At 49.9% G+C, this 12,843-nt stretch overlaps 1 protein-coding gene across 19 annotated transcripts in view; it reads right to left on the bottom strand.

Annotated features, from left to right (window-relative positions):
- The window catches only part of Myo9b (myosin IXB), an 89,323-nt gene that overhangs the window by 76,148 nt on the left and 332 nt on the right, over window positions 1-12,843 (bottom strand). The window lies entirely within an intron of this gene.

Genomic DNA, 12,843 nt, shown 5'->3' with positions numbered 1-12,843 from the left:
AAAGCCTCTTGACTGAGCCCCTCTGGACATGCTACAGATGCAGACTGGGGCCACCTGTGACCAGCTCTGGCTCTTGCTTCAGAAACTGACTCCTCAGAGTTGAGGACGAGGCTCACTTGAGGATGGGGACAGTTAATAGAGCCCCATCCACGGAAGGAAATTGATAAGGCATCTTACTCAAAATACTTGCTGCCCTGCCAGGCTGTGGGCAGAGAGCACAACCATCAGCTAATACCAGCTAAGGTGACTCTTCCTTTGATAGCCACCTCTTCCAGGAAATCCCCTCCCATGGGACCTGCATAGGAAGCCCTTGGCAACTAGCCATCTTACCCAGGAGCATCTGGTGCCAGGATGAAGCCTGCCTGTAAGGACCATGTATCCATCTTCAAACCAGGTGCATGTATGGGGGCCTGCTTGAGCCTAGGGTTTCAAAACCAATGAAATCCTGGCTCAAACAAACCAAAACGAAAAAAGAAAAACTTACACACAGAGACAGGAAACACAAAGACACACTAAGGAAAAGATCCAGGGCTCCACTGGGCAGGAGTTTTACTGCTAAGTCACAGTAAAACTCCTGCCTGACATTCTGTCTTAAATGGATGTGAAACTTATACCCTGAGAATCCCCTGGTGTGTCAGGAAAGGGTGCACATATGGGACCATGGAGCCAGTATCTGTAGCCCCTGTAAAGGACAGACAGCTTGGTCCCATAGCAGGCCTGGGCAGTGCAGAGGAAGTCATGAGAAACTATCTTCTGTCTTATTTTTAATTTCTCTTGAGTAATACTCTGTGGTGCATGCTGGCCATGAACTCAAAGACTATACTACTACCTCAGGACAAGAAGTACAAGTATTCCCCCAACATACACCATGCACATGCACGCGCATGGTGTGTGTGTGTATATATATATATATATTAGAAGGGAAAAAATATAGAGCCCCAAGCTGCCAGGAACAGTCCCTGAAAGAGTTGTTCAGAAAGTTAGTTCTCTTGGGGCTGGGGAGATGGCTCAGGGGGCAAAGTGCCTGCCATGTACACATCAAGTCCTGAACGTGGATCCCCAGAACCCACACAAAAAGCCACGCATGAATCCAGACGGTGTTGGCACACACCTGTAATCCCAGCATGCTGGTGGATCTCTGGGAGTTCAAGGCCAGCCTGGTCTACAGAGTGAGTTCCAGGACAGCCAGGGCTACACAGAGAGACCCTGTCTCAAAACAAAACAACAGACAAAGTCAAAGCCAAGCATGGTAGTGTGTGCGTATAACCTCTGTGCTGGAGAAGTGGGGACAAAAGGGTGCCAAGACTCAAGGGCCAGCCAACTGTCTAGCTTCCAGTTCCATGAGACACCCTGCCTCAAAATCTAGGGTAAAGCACAATGGAAGAAGACACCTGATATTTTCATCTGGCTTCTGCATGCATGTACACCATCATGCACATGTGTGTATAATCAAACACACACACAATGCTTTTGTTACCAAATGAAATCAACATGGTAGATCATCCAAGGGGATTATCAGAAACAAAATGGCTGTGGACAGATGCAGAATACTACTCAGCCACAAAAATGAATAAGGTGCAGCTCTGAGAAATAGTGTAAACAAACCTCCCAGCTCACACTGTGATCCTATTAGCAGGGAAGCTGAAGCAGGAGGATTGCCACCAGTTTGAAGCCATACACAATGAGAGACTTCCTTAAAAAAATAGCTCTGATGTTAAGGGAAGGCAGCCACACTAGAAAGGGCATGCACATGAGTCATCAATGAGAAGCTCCATAGAGGATAGCACATCAGTGACAACAGTGGCTGTCCTGGACTGAGGAGGGAGGAACCTAAGGTAAAGGATTCCCTTAGGGTATATGGACAGGTCCTCTATGTAGATGGGGTGTGCATGTATGATTATCCACATGTGTGTATATGTGTGCACATGCTAACAGCACGGTGCATCTCTGCTAATTCCACAGTCTGTATACCATGTTAAGTGAGGACATTCCCATATATTTTGAGATAAGGTCTCAATCTGCAGCCAAGGCTGGCCCTGAACACATAACCCTTCTACCTTCACTTCCCTAGTGTGCCAAGCGCAGGTGAGGGGGCCACACCTGGTTTGAGCATCCTCCTAAAACCTGAAGGAGAGTTGGGGAGATGGCTTAGCCGCCAAGAACAATCACTGCCCGGTGGTGAAGACTCAAGTTTGAATCCCCAGAACCTATGTGAAAAAGCCAGTTAACACACCTTGAATCCCAGGACACTGTAGGCAGAGGTAAGTGAATGAAGCCAGCCTGGTCTAGGTAGTAAGTTTGGGGCCTGCCAGCGCTACACTGTAAGACTCTGCCTAAAACAAAACAAAGAAACAAACAAGCTCCAGGCCCGGCTGCATGTGATGTCCCAGTATTTTGGTAGTAAGCTCAGTGGCCAGCGAGCCTCACAAAACAGCACGTCTGCTTCAAGAAGACTGTCTCATAGAACAGAGTGGAGAGGGATAGAAGATAGGAACAGCTTGCTCTGGGCTTCACAAGTATGAACATCTACACATATATGCAGCACATGAATTCAACATATACACTGCATACATATAACCAAGCTTTAGCAGCAATCCTGACTCCAAGAAGACACCAACTCTTGACCCATGAAAGGACATATGAGGCACCAGGATGGAGATGCGAGCTGAACACAGGTTCTATGCATGCCAAGCCTCCTGCATGAAAAGCTGAGGCTTGGAGCAACATTCTGGCAGCCACTTTGGAATTCACCAGAGGAGGCAGAGTGGGGCCCCACCAAGAGCAGAGCAGCCGACTCGTTTATATAAGGCCATAATTTGAAGCCACGTGTTTAGCGGGTGAAATCATTCCCCAGCTAAAAGGAGAAGGCTGGTGTTAGGGTAGGATGGGCAGAGAGGTAAGGGATCCTCCGAAACCCACTATTCCTCTCTGTTCCCTGTGGTTCTCAATTTCTGTTTGTATTTGTAAGTGTGTGCCTTATTCCGAACCCCTAGACACAGCCTGACTATACAGACCAGGCTGGCCTAGAATAGCCCATCCTCCTGCCTCACCCTGTAGAGGGGCTCGGATCTCAGCCGTGTACACCACACCCATCACCTAATTACTATATAAGAAGGATTAAAAATATGCTGATGAGTGATTGAAACGAATTGATCTGACAGTTGCATATATCAGAGCTAGAGAAGCCTCAGGACAGCCCTGCCCCAGCCCCAGATATAAGATGGTCCCAATGCAAAGGCATTGGGAGTTAAGAGAACACTTCACAACTCAGCTTCTAGGATGGATGGACCAGTGTGCAGCAGAAAAAATAGGAGCTCACAGAAGCATTCCCTCCCCCAAGAGGAGATGTACTGTGGCTGTATCTAAGAGGTAGAACCCCTGCCCAGAATTCCCCAGTGAGGGGCTGGGGAAGTGTCTCAGGGGTGGAGCCACTGCCTAGAAACTCCCCCCCCCCCCACACACACACACTACCATGAAGAAGGTCATGGTTTCTACTTCAAACACACTGCAAAGACAAAAAAGTGTAGGTGGCCCTAGGAATGTATCATGGGTTGACTAGCCTCTAGACAAAGTCTAGCTTCAAATACCAGGAGAACTGTAGGTGTCTAGTGGCCCAGACACTGCAAGGGGCCACACTGTAGGATGCCCAAGGGCTACAAGGCATAACAGGGATCTGTAACTTCCAGCCATAGCTTTCAGTGTGAGCCAGGAGCATAAAGGGCACCAATGGCCAGGCTGGAAGTTGGTTGTACTGCTTCCTGGGATCCACACTCACTGGGAGCCTTGAAGTGTGAAGCTACTTGGGAAGAGGGTCTTGACAGAAGCCAGGAGTTGAGAAGATATCATAGGAATTTAGAACGAGTCCTAAAGCAATGCCTGGCACTCTTAGAAGACACAAGGCTGGTGTGGTGATATAATCCCGTGTTCACAGCACTCAAGTTTGTTTGTTTGTTTGTTTTCCATCTCAGGGAATGGAACCCAGGACCTCACACACACTGGGCAACCACTCTGCTTCTAAGCCACAGCCCCAAGACTTAGGCAGGAGGGTCTAGAAGTTCCTGCCAGCAGGGCTACTCATCAAGACCTGTGTCAAATGAGGACATAATAAAGAACATGCAAACTCAGAGGGAGCTGCGCAAAGATGGAGACTCTCTGCGCAGGATGTGACCTGAGCCACTGGCCACACAAGTCCCCAGTCCTGGAGGAGGCAAGAAGGAGCCTCTCCCTGAAGCCTCTGAAGAAGGCAGTCTCCAGGATTTGGGACTTAGGGCCTACAGATCCAGAAAATTCCATTCTTATTGTTTTAAGACACCTGGCTGGTGGCCACTATGACATCCCAGCACTGCATCTAGGAGCGAAGAGGGGACACAGAGGGCCGACATGTAGTGGTTCCAGGGTGCTGCCAGCAAGCCTTGCCGGTCACTGTGGCCTTCTGTTTCCCAAGCTTGAACACGGTGAAAGGGTACTATGGAGCCTCCCCAGGGCTCAGAACATGCGATTCTTCCTTCCTCAGGCCCCTCTTGCCATCTGAGGGATCAGGTAGGCTGGAACAGCAGCCCTTCAAGTATAAGCCAGTCCACCTTAATTACCATCTGTTACCCACTCTCTCACCAGCCTCTTAAGGCAGCTCTCCCAGCCTGGGTTCTACTTGCCTGTGTCCCCAAAAGCCAGTGTCTTATCTCTGTCTCTTTCTTTCTTAAAAAGATCTTATGTAGCTGGCCTCCAACCCACCATGAAGCTAAGGCTAACTTTAAAGCCCAAATCTTCCATCCTACCTAGATGTTAAGGTGTGTTTCTGTGGTGCTGAGATGGAGCTCAGGGCTTTCTATACCCTAGGAAAGCCCTCCACCAACTGAGCCCCAGTCCTGGTCCACCTGTCTTCACCAAGGCGAAGTTTCTGCAGCCCTGGGTGGTCTGGAACTCCTGGTCCTCTTACATCATTTTCCACAACAGTGTGTCCCCCATGCCCCTATCAATGAACACCACTCCAGGGTTCCCACAGTCTGCCACTGGGTAACTGGCATGAGAATGTGGCCATGACAGAGGTGAATGACTCTGAACCACAATAAAGGCTCATTTCCACAACCACTAGGTACCCTAGACAGGACTGACAGGCTCAGACCGTTTTTTGGCCACCACTACCTGGGTGGGACATTTCTGGTGGCATGCATGGAACAGGGGCCACGAGGTGGTTTTGGCTCCTCCAGCATAAGGACAACCACCCACACAGCAAAGAAGGACCTGTCCCAAGCATCTGAGGAGTGGGGAGACCCACAAACCCATAATGTCAAGGTGGATATTTGGGTAGGGGAAGTGGGGAGGCAGGAAAGCAGCCAGAGCCAGATACATCTGGAGGCAGCCTGGTATACAAGGAGCATGGGACAGGGGCCACATGAGGGCAGTGGGAGCATGGGCCAGCTGTTAGTTTGGAAACAGGGTGTCATCCAGTGTGGACATGAGAGGAGCCAAAGCAGAGACAGTCAGATCCTGAAGCCCCACAAATGTGAGGAGGAGTTTAGACTGTCACTTGTGTCAGACAAGAACATGTGGGAAAGATAGAGGACCTGGGGGAAGCAGAGTCCTCTGCAGGTGTCACAGGATCTTACAATGGCAGAGGTCAAACCTATGACATGTAGACAGGCTCTGGTTGCAGGTGGGAGGCAGGACACGGGCCCTGTGTGTGCCCAGGCTCTAGAACATTTGCCCCATGGGCAGCAAAGGACACTGGAAGCAGGCAGAACAGATATCTGTGTAGACCTTTCTAGAATTTCTACAGACTGCTTGTCACTAGGCTGCAGGAGCAGAGCCACCTGAAAGGAACCAACTTCCACTTTCTACTTAAAGTTGATGAGACAGCTAGTCTTACTGCAGTAGCAAAGCCCCAGGGTCTCCCTATGGAGCCCAGACTGGCCTTAGTTAGGCTCCTAAACCCTCCTGCCTCTGGTGACTGGGGCTCTCAATTTGCCTTGAAGGCTGGTTCTACCAGCCTAACAGTGCAGTTTGAGTCAGCTCTGCTGTGTGGGAACCCCCAGTGATATCACTCCATGGGACTCTCCACCTCACACAAGCTGCTATATAGGGCTGGCCATCAGGCTGGGAATAAAGTAGCCACTCAAAATCAAATAAAACAAAACAAAAAACAAACAAACAAAAAACCACTGGCTCTTGGACTCCCACAGGTCCCACAGGTCATTTCCCTGTGGGAAATGGCTGGGATCGCAAGCATTTTAGATTTTGGATCTGTCCAGATTTCAGAACATTTACAAATAAACAAAAGGAGCTGGGCATGATAATGCATGCCTGTGATCCCCAGAGTTGGGAAACTGAAGCAGAAGAAAAAGAGAGAAACAAAGAAAGAAAGAGAAGATTCCACTCAAGTATAAACCCAAAAGCTTCCACATGGGCCTTGGCATCTTGTACTCTCAGAGCCCCAGGGAGACCCACTGCAACATTTCACACTGCCTCTTTGGATGGCAATCCATCCCATGATGCCAGGAGAGGAATCTTCTATCTGCTGTGTCAAATGAGTGGCTCAGCAAGTTCCAGGTTTGGGAGAATTTAGGGGATTCGAGGATGACCTACTACTGTGGCAGAGCCCTTGCCCAGCTTGTGAGGCTCAGGTTTGATCTCAATAGTGAAAACAAAAACCCAAACAATAACAACAAAATGTCAGGAAGGTAACACTCCTGTCAAGTTTCCTCAAAAGTCCACAGGGACTTGGCTCCACCTTCAGGACATAGCACTGGCTCTCTGACCTGTGAGAAGGAGTCTAACAAGGGACCTAGGACTGCATGGTCTGTTTTTATGAATACCTTTGGTGACAGTCACCAACCCCCTGGGAACGTATCCACATGGGGGCTTGACACTCACGTCACCAAGCAAAGCCTAGGCCCTAGGCCAGCATAGATAATTGGTGTGGAAAGCATCTCTCATGTGCATCAGTGGCTGGCCCTAAGCTGACTCTCTCCTCAGGGGACCACAGAAAGTATGAGTGTCACTTGCTCCTGACAGGCCAAGGCTGGGATGCTATTCAAGTTCCACAATGCACAGCACTGCCCACTATAGAGAACATGTCCCAAACCTTACCTCTCAGAGCCAGAGGAGTGTGCTTTAACAGGGGTGACTGTCACATAGCTCAGGAGTGCCCTGGAGCCTCAGGACTGTTACACAGTTCAGGGTGCTCTGGAGCATCAGGGGTACAGGAGATGGCAGTTTGGCTCCTCCTCATGCCCCCAAGGCTCATGACATGTCTGGCAAAGGGGTATGAAGTACAGTGGCCTGGAGGGATAACCACCTGCCTCAGTGGCTGAGCACAGATTTCAGAACATTTACAAATACACAAAAGGAGCTGGGCATGATAATGCATGCCTGTGATCCCCAGAGTTGGGAAACTGAAGCAGAAGAAAAAGAAGAAAAAGAGAGAGAAAGAGAGAAACAAAGAAAGAAAGAGAAGATTCCACTCAAGTATAAACCCAAAAGCTTCCACATGGGCCTTGGCATCTTGTACTCTCAGAGCCCCCAGGGAGACCCACTGCAACATTTCACACTGCCTCTTTGGATGGCAATCCATCCCATGATGCCAGGAGAGGAATCTTCTATCTGCTGTGTCAAGTGAGTGGCTCAGCAAGTTCCAGGTTTGGGAGAATTTAGGGGATTCTAAATTTAGGGGATACAGACACCTGTAGTGACACTCCATCCCTAACCTCTCCATCTTTCCCTGCTAAAGCCATCAGCTAACTCAGAATCATCACCCAGGGAAAAGGACTGGGTCCCCAAGCACCCCAGGTTCTTTGGCTTGCACTTCCTCTCCAGAGTCACAACCACCCTGTGGTCCATCTCTTTGTGACAGATCTTGTCACGGTCCCAAGCCAAGCCCAAGGACTCCAGCATCATCAGGAAATAAATGCCTGGGGAAATCCCAGTGACCTGCGGACAAAGATGGGAGTCCCCACTGTCATCTCTCAGCCCCTTCCTGGCTTCACTCACCACAGAATGGGAGGAGGTAGCTCTGCCTCTGGGAGGACTAACAGGAGGGAACCATGACCTGGGTGGCACTGCTGATGCACAGCACTCCCACCTCCAAGGTCTGGCTCCCTGATACTCCATAAGAGCCGATTTATCTTTAGTTATGTGTGTCTGTGTTGGCTGTATGCTCTGTGTGCAAGTATCGGCAGAGGGCAGAAGAGGATGTCATATTTACCTGGAGCTGGAGTTACAGGTGATTGTGAGCTGCCCTAAGTGGGTGCTGGGAACTGAACTTTGGTCCTCTGGAAGAGCAGCAAGCACTCATAACCCCTGGACACCATCACAGCTCCTGCCAGGGTGTGAACTCAGGGCCGCACAGACAAAGCAGTTCCTGTTGCCCTCACTGTCCCTAAGGGCCAGCTCCAAGCCTGGCTTCTAGTCAACCCCTCCTCATTCAAAAATTTTTAAAAAACCTTCCAGAAGTTTCTGTGGACCAATTGTCTCAGACAATAGCTGGTCCAAGATGGAGTTGTATTAGGATGTTGTTCTGTGACATGGAAATGCCTAGAATAGGGTACCCTATTCTGTGCTGTTTGTAAGTTTCACCTGGCCCCTTACCCACCACTCACAGCTCCAAACTGAACTCGAAAACAGTCCCTCACAAACTCCAAAAAAGTGAGGTGTGGTGGCTCACACCTATCATCCTAAATTAAGGGGACTGATGCAGGAGATAATGAACTCCCAGTTCAAAGCCAGCCTGGTCAGCCAATAGAAAGTCTCCAAAGATCACCAGCTCCTTGCAGGCAGAATCCTTGCCTCCCTGGATTCACCTTGAACATTAAGAGGTAAGATACAGGAAATTTCCCACATAAGGAGCTTTACAAGGTTGACATGGCCAACCAACTTACTCACTCCTTAAAATGTTTATTCAACAGAGAAGAAACTGGATGAACACAGTGTTGGGGGATGTTCTGTCTCCCCAAAGCCCTCTACTGGCTGAGATGTCCCCACACTTTGTCACATGCTAAATTCCTAAAGCCCAAGATGCTTAAAAGCTTATTTATTTGTTATTTGTCTTATTATTGTTGTTTGTTTATTTGTTGAAGCAAGTCTTGCTATAGTACCCAGGCTAGTCTCAAACTGAGGCTCTTCCTGCCTCAGCACTTCTGCTGGGATTGCACATGAGGCTGCTCTCAGCTCCCCACCCCTGCACTTTACACGTTCTTTACAGTGATGATTTAAATGAAACAAGGTCCCTAATGTGGACCTTCATCTGTGTGGCTGGTGTCCTAAGAGGAAGCAGGCCACAGAGAGAAGCTCAGAGGATGATAACAGGAGACAAAGACAGAAGATGGCCACCCATGAGCCATGCAACCCCAGATGTAGGCAGCCATGATCACACTTGATCTTGGACTTCTGGCATTCAGAACCTCATGACAGTAAAGTCATGTGTGTCATTCATCCAGGCTGAGGCAGACGCAAGTCTACCAGAATCAGCTCTAGCTTGACTCCATCACTCACTCACACACACACACACACACACACACACACACCACAGCAGAGCCTACATAATGAGTCAACTTTGCCAGCTTATTCATCTTCCGACAACCCTCCAGGCTGAACCCCTGAATCACTTCTCATGGAGCCTAGACTAGGAAATGAGCAGATACCCAGCTCATCGGCTGCATTTTTCCAACATGCCTAATTGTAGATGCCTTTCCCAGAGAAAGTGGACAGCAGTGCAGAGACAAGGCCCTTTGTTCTGCCCCTCCAGGGACCATGAGGGCAGAAGAGAAGGGCCTGTCTTGCTCTGTGAGAAGGCCACGCCTGGGCCTAGCTGAATGGTGGGCAGGGCAGGGGCTGCCTGGCACAGCTGGGCTATGGACCTCAAAGACACAAAGGCCTGGTAGGTGAGACATGGGAGTGGGGGGAGGCAAAGGGCACACCTGAAAGAGGATCATCAGTTGGATGAGACGAAGAGTGAACAACCATCCCCCACTGAGGTAAAGCAGCTATATCATGGTCATAGGTGAAAAGAGGGGGGAAAAAAAAGAACAGAGGAGGGGATAGCAAGGGACACAATCCCAAAAGAACTTCAACATGTGCATGTGGGAAAGGATGGGTACCTTGAGGGCCTGGGCCCATACAGGAGATAACGTAGCTTATCAGAGGCATGGTCATTGGGTAACCTCCATGAATGGAGTCTGGAATAGCTAATCTCACAAGAAAAGTGACAGTTTGTTCCCAGATGAAGACAGAGTCTCCAGAAACCCAGGTCAGTGGTGATACAAGGACAGAGAAACAATAGCCTTGCTGTGCCTGCCAGGCTGCTTCATTCAGCGGACTTACCCTGGTCCCTCCAGGGTGATCTCTCCTCCCACCATCAGGCAGCAGGATCTAGCAACCAAGGTCTCCCCACCACTTCTCCCAACTCCTACAGATACCCCTGAGATTCACTGAGGCCAGTATAGACTAAAGGCAGATTTTCACAAACGGCATCTGGTGTCACCTTGGGTCCATTCCATGTGGTACATTCCACATGACACAATCTGTCATCATCTTTGGCCACCACACTGATGATGCAAGCCAGAAACACTATAGCATCACACAATGTACAAGATGGCGCTGGGGCAAAGAATGGCCCCACACAAGACATCAGGGCAATTTGATAGCCAAACCTGCATTAAGGGCTATTGTAGAGGGTTAGGGCTCTATACAAAGACTTGTTGGCTTTCTGCTCTTTTGGAGTGCTGGGGATGCCTCTGCCTTCATGTGCTAAGAACTAGGGCATGAGCCTAGCCTCCCACCATGCTTTCTGGTTCTAGAATGTCTAGGAACCCACCTCCAATGCCAGCACCTGCCTGAGCCCATTCTGGGAAAATAGGAACAAGGATCCTCTCTAGTGGGTCACTGGAAAAGACAGCTGAGACAAACAAAAGCAGAGGCCACAGAAAATGTCCCAAGAGCAGAGTGATGGGGTCTTTGCTCCTGACATCATGGGTTCATCACTGAAATGGCTTTCTGAGAAAACAAGATGGATTCCCCTCATCTCAAGCCTTTCTCTAGGTGTCCCTAATTCTTTGATAACCCATGCTGCCTGTCATTGTGAGAGCCTGCCTAATGGGAATGTCATTCTTTCCATGTAAAAGAACAGCAGCAATCACTCTGAGGCACAATATCTCAGCTCTGCTCTCAGGAGGCAGCCAAGCACTTGACACAAATAGTTCTTGCTTAGATTGGGGTTAGATCTGGACCCATCTAGCACATGCCACTCCAGAGAGATGAAGGAAGGGAAGCCACAAGGTCATGGTCTCCTGTCAGGGAGTCAAGCCAGGAATCCTGAGCCCCACCTGACCCACAAAATAACAGCTGAAATTGAGAGAGGAGTTTGCCCAACTAAGATGTCAAAGCCAGAGCTTTGTGCTTTGTGCAAGAATACTGGGGATGTGGCTCCATGGCGGGACACTGACACAGCAAGCATGCACAGACTCTAAGTTCCATCCCCAACACTGCAGGGCAGGAGACAGAAAAGTCAGAGCTGCAAAAACTCAAAGGGTGTGTACCAGAGACACGAAAGTTAATAAGTGGGGTTAGGTCTGGAAAAAGGCTGACACAGACCAATCCAGAGGAAGAAACATGCAGAGTCTTACTCCAGACCAGTCCAGAAGGCACTTGCTTCTTCCAGGAGACCCCCACTGAGTGCACAGAAGAAACCACATGGCCATGGCATAGACAGATTCAGGTCCTCCCTGGAGTCTCCAGACCACGCAGTCTCTGACAAGGGCATTGCAAGGGGCATGCCTGGGCCATGTGCCCTGGGGCAGCTAGGCTAAAAGCTTTCTTCCAGAACATGCTGGAAGTGAATGGAACAGTCATGTCTCTGAAGCTTCCTTTATATTCAGATTCCTGTACCAAATGGCGCTCTAAAACCTGGCCTCCCTTCTGCAAGCACACAGCAGATAGAGAGCCTAGAAATGGGGGAGGGGAATGGAGAAAGTCAAGTCAATCAAAACCAGACAGCTCCAGACCCTTGTAAGAGCAGACAGGCTTGTGACAACCACTTTACAATTGTTCATTTCACCCCAGCCATTCCTGTACATATTCCTTAAGATTCTGGAGTCTCAAAGACTAGACAGTAACCAAGGAGGGAAGATGTAACTGAGGGGCCGCAAGGTGGATGGATGTCTTAAAATGCTGGCACCTGAGCCAAACAGGCTCGGAGGGGCCTCCCTACGAAGCCCGGGGCTAGGGGTCCACAGAAAAAGAAGGGAGGGCTTGCTGGCAGCTGTGCCTCTGTGGGGATGAGCTCACAGCCACTGCCGGGGACACATTTCCTGTATGTTCTTTTTACCCATTTAAGTCCAAGGATGAGACTCTCTTGAGAGGTGGCTTCCACCCTACGCCGCTCTCTTCCTTCTGAAACGCAGTTCGGGGTATCAGAACTCCCCCTCTAGCTCCCCTAGAATCCAGCTACCCCCTTCTTCAGCGGAAAGAATGCACATTCCAAGGCAGAGAGAGAAAGAGACGCAGAGGGAGCTGGGACTGGCCCCAGCGGATCACCCAGCTGTAGGAGTGTGAAGTCAGGAAGAAGATGAATCAAGAGGGGAAGGCGGGGGCGAGTCTCCAGAGGCTGCACCCCGTCATCTCCCTTTCCTCCTCTACCCTCCTCTGGCCCTCTGAGGAACTGTTCTTGCGTGACTTTCCAGGCCCTCTCTTTTGCACGCTCCACTCCCAACAGCGTGTTGCCACAGACCTCGTACCGTTCTCGGGAGCGCCCGGGGCGCCTCTTCGACATCCCTGGGCTCGGACCCCGACTGTAGACGCCCTTTTCTCTAGCACGAGTCCCTGACCTCCCCCGTTTCCCAAGACCCCCCAGTT

Source organism: Meriones unguiculatus, chromosome 7 (assembly GCF_030254825.1).
Source record: "Meriones unguiculatus strain TT.TT164.6M chromosome 7, Bangor_MerUng_6.1, whole genome shotgun sequence".
NCBI classification, from domain to species: domain Eukaryota; kingdom Metazoa; phylum Chordata; class Mammalia; order Rodentia; family Muridae; genus Meriones; species Meriones unguiculatus.
Note: the sequence above shows the minus strand (reverse complement) of the source record. Positions and strands in the feature narration are given on the sequence as shown.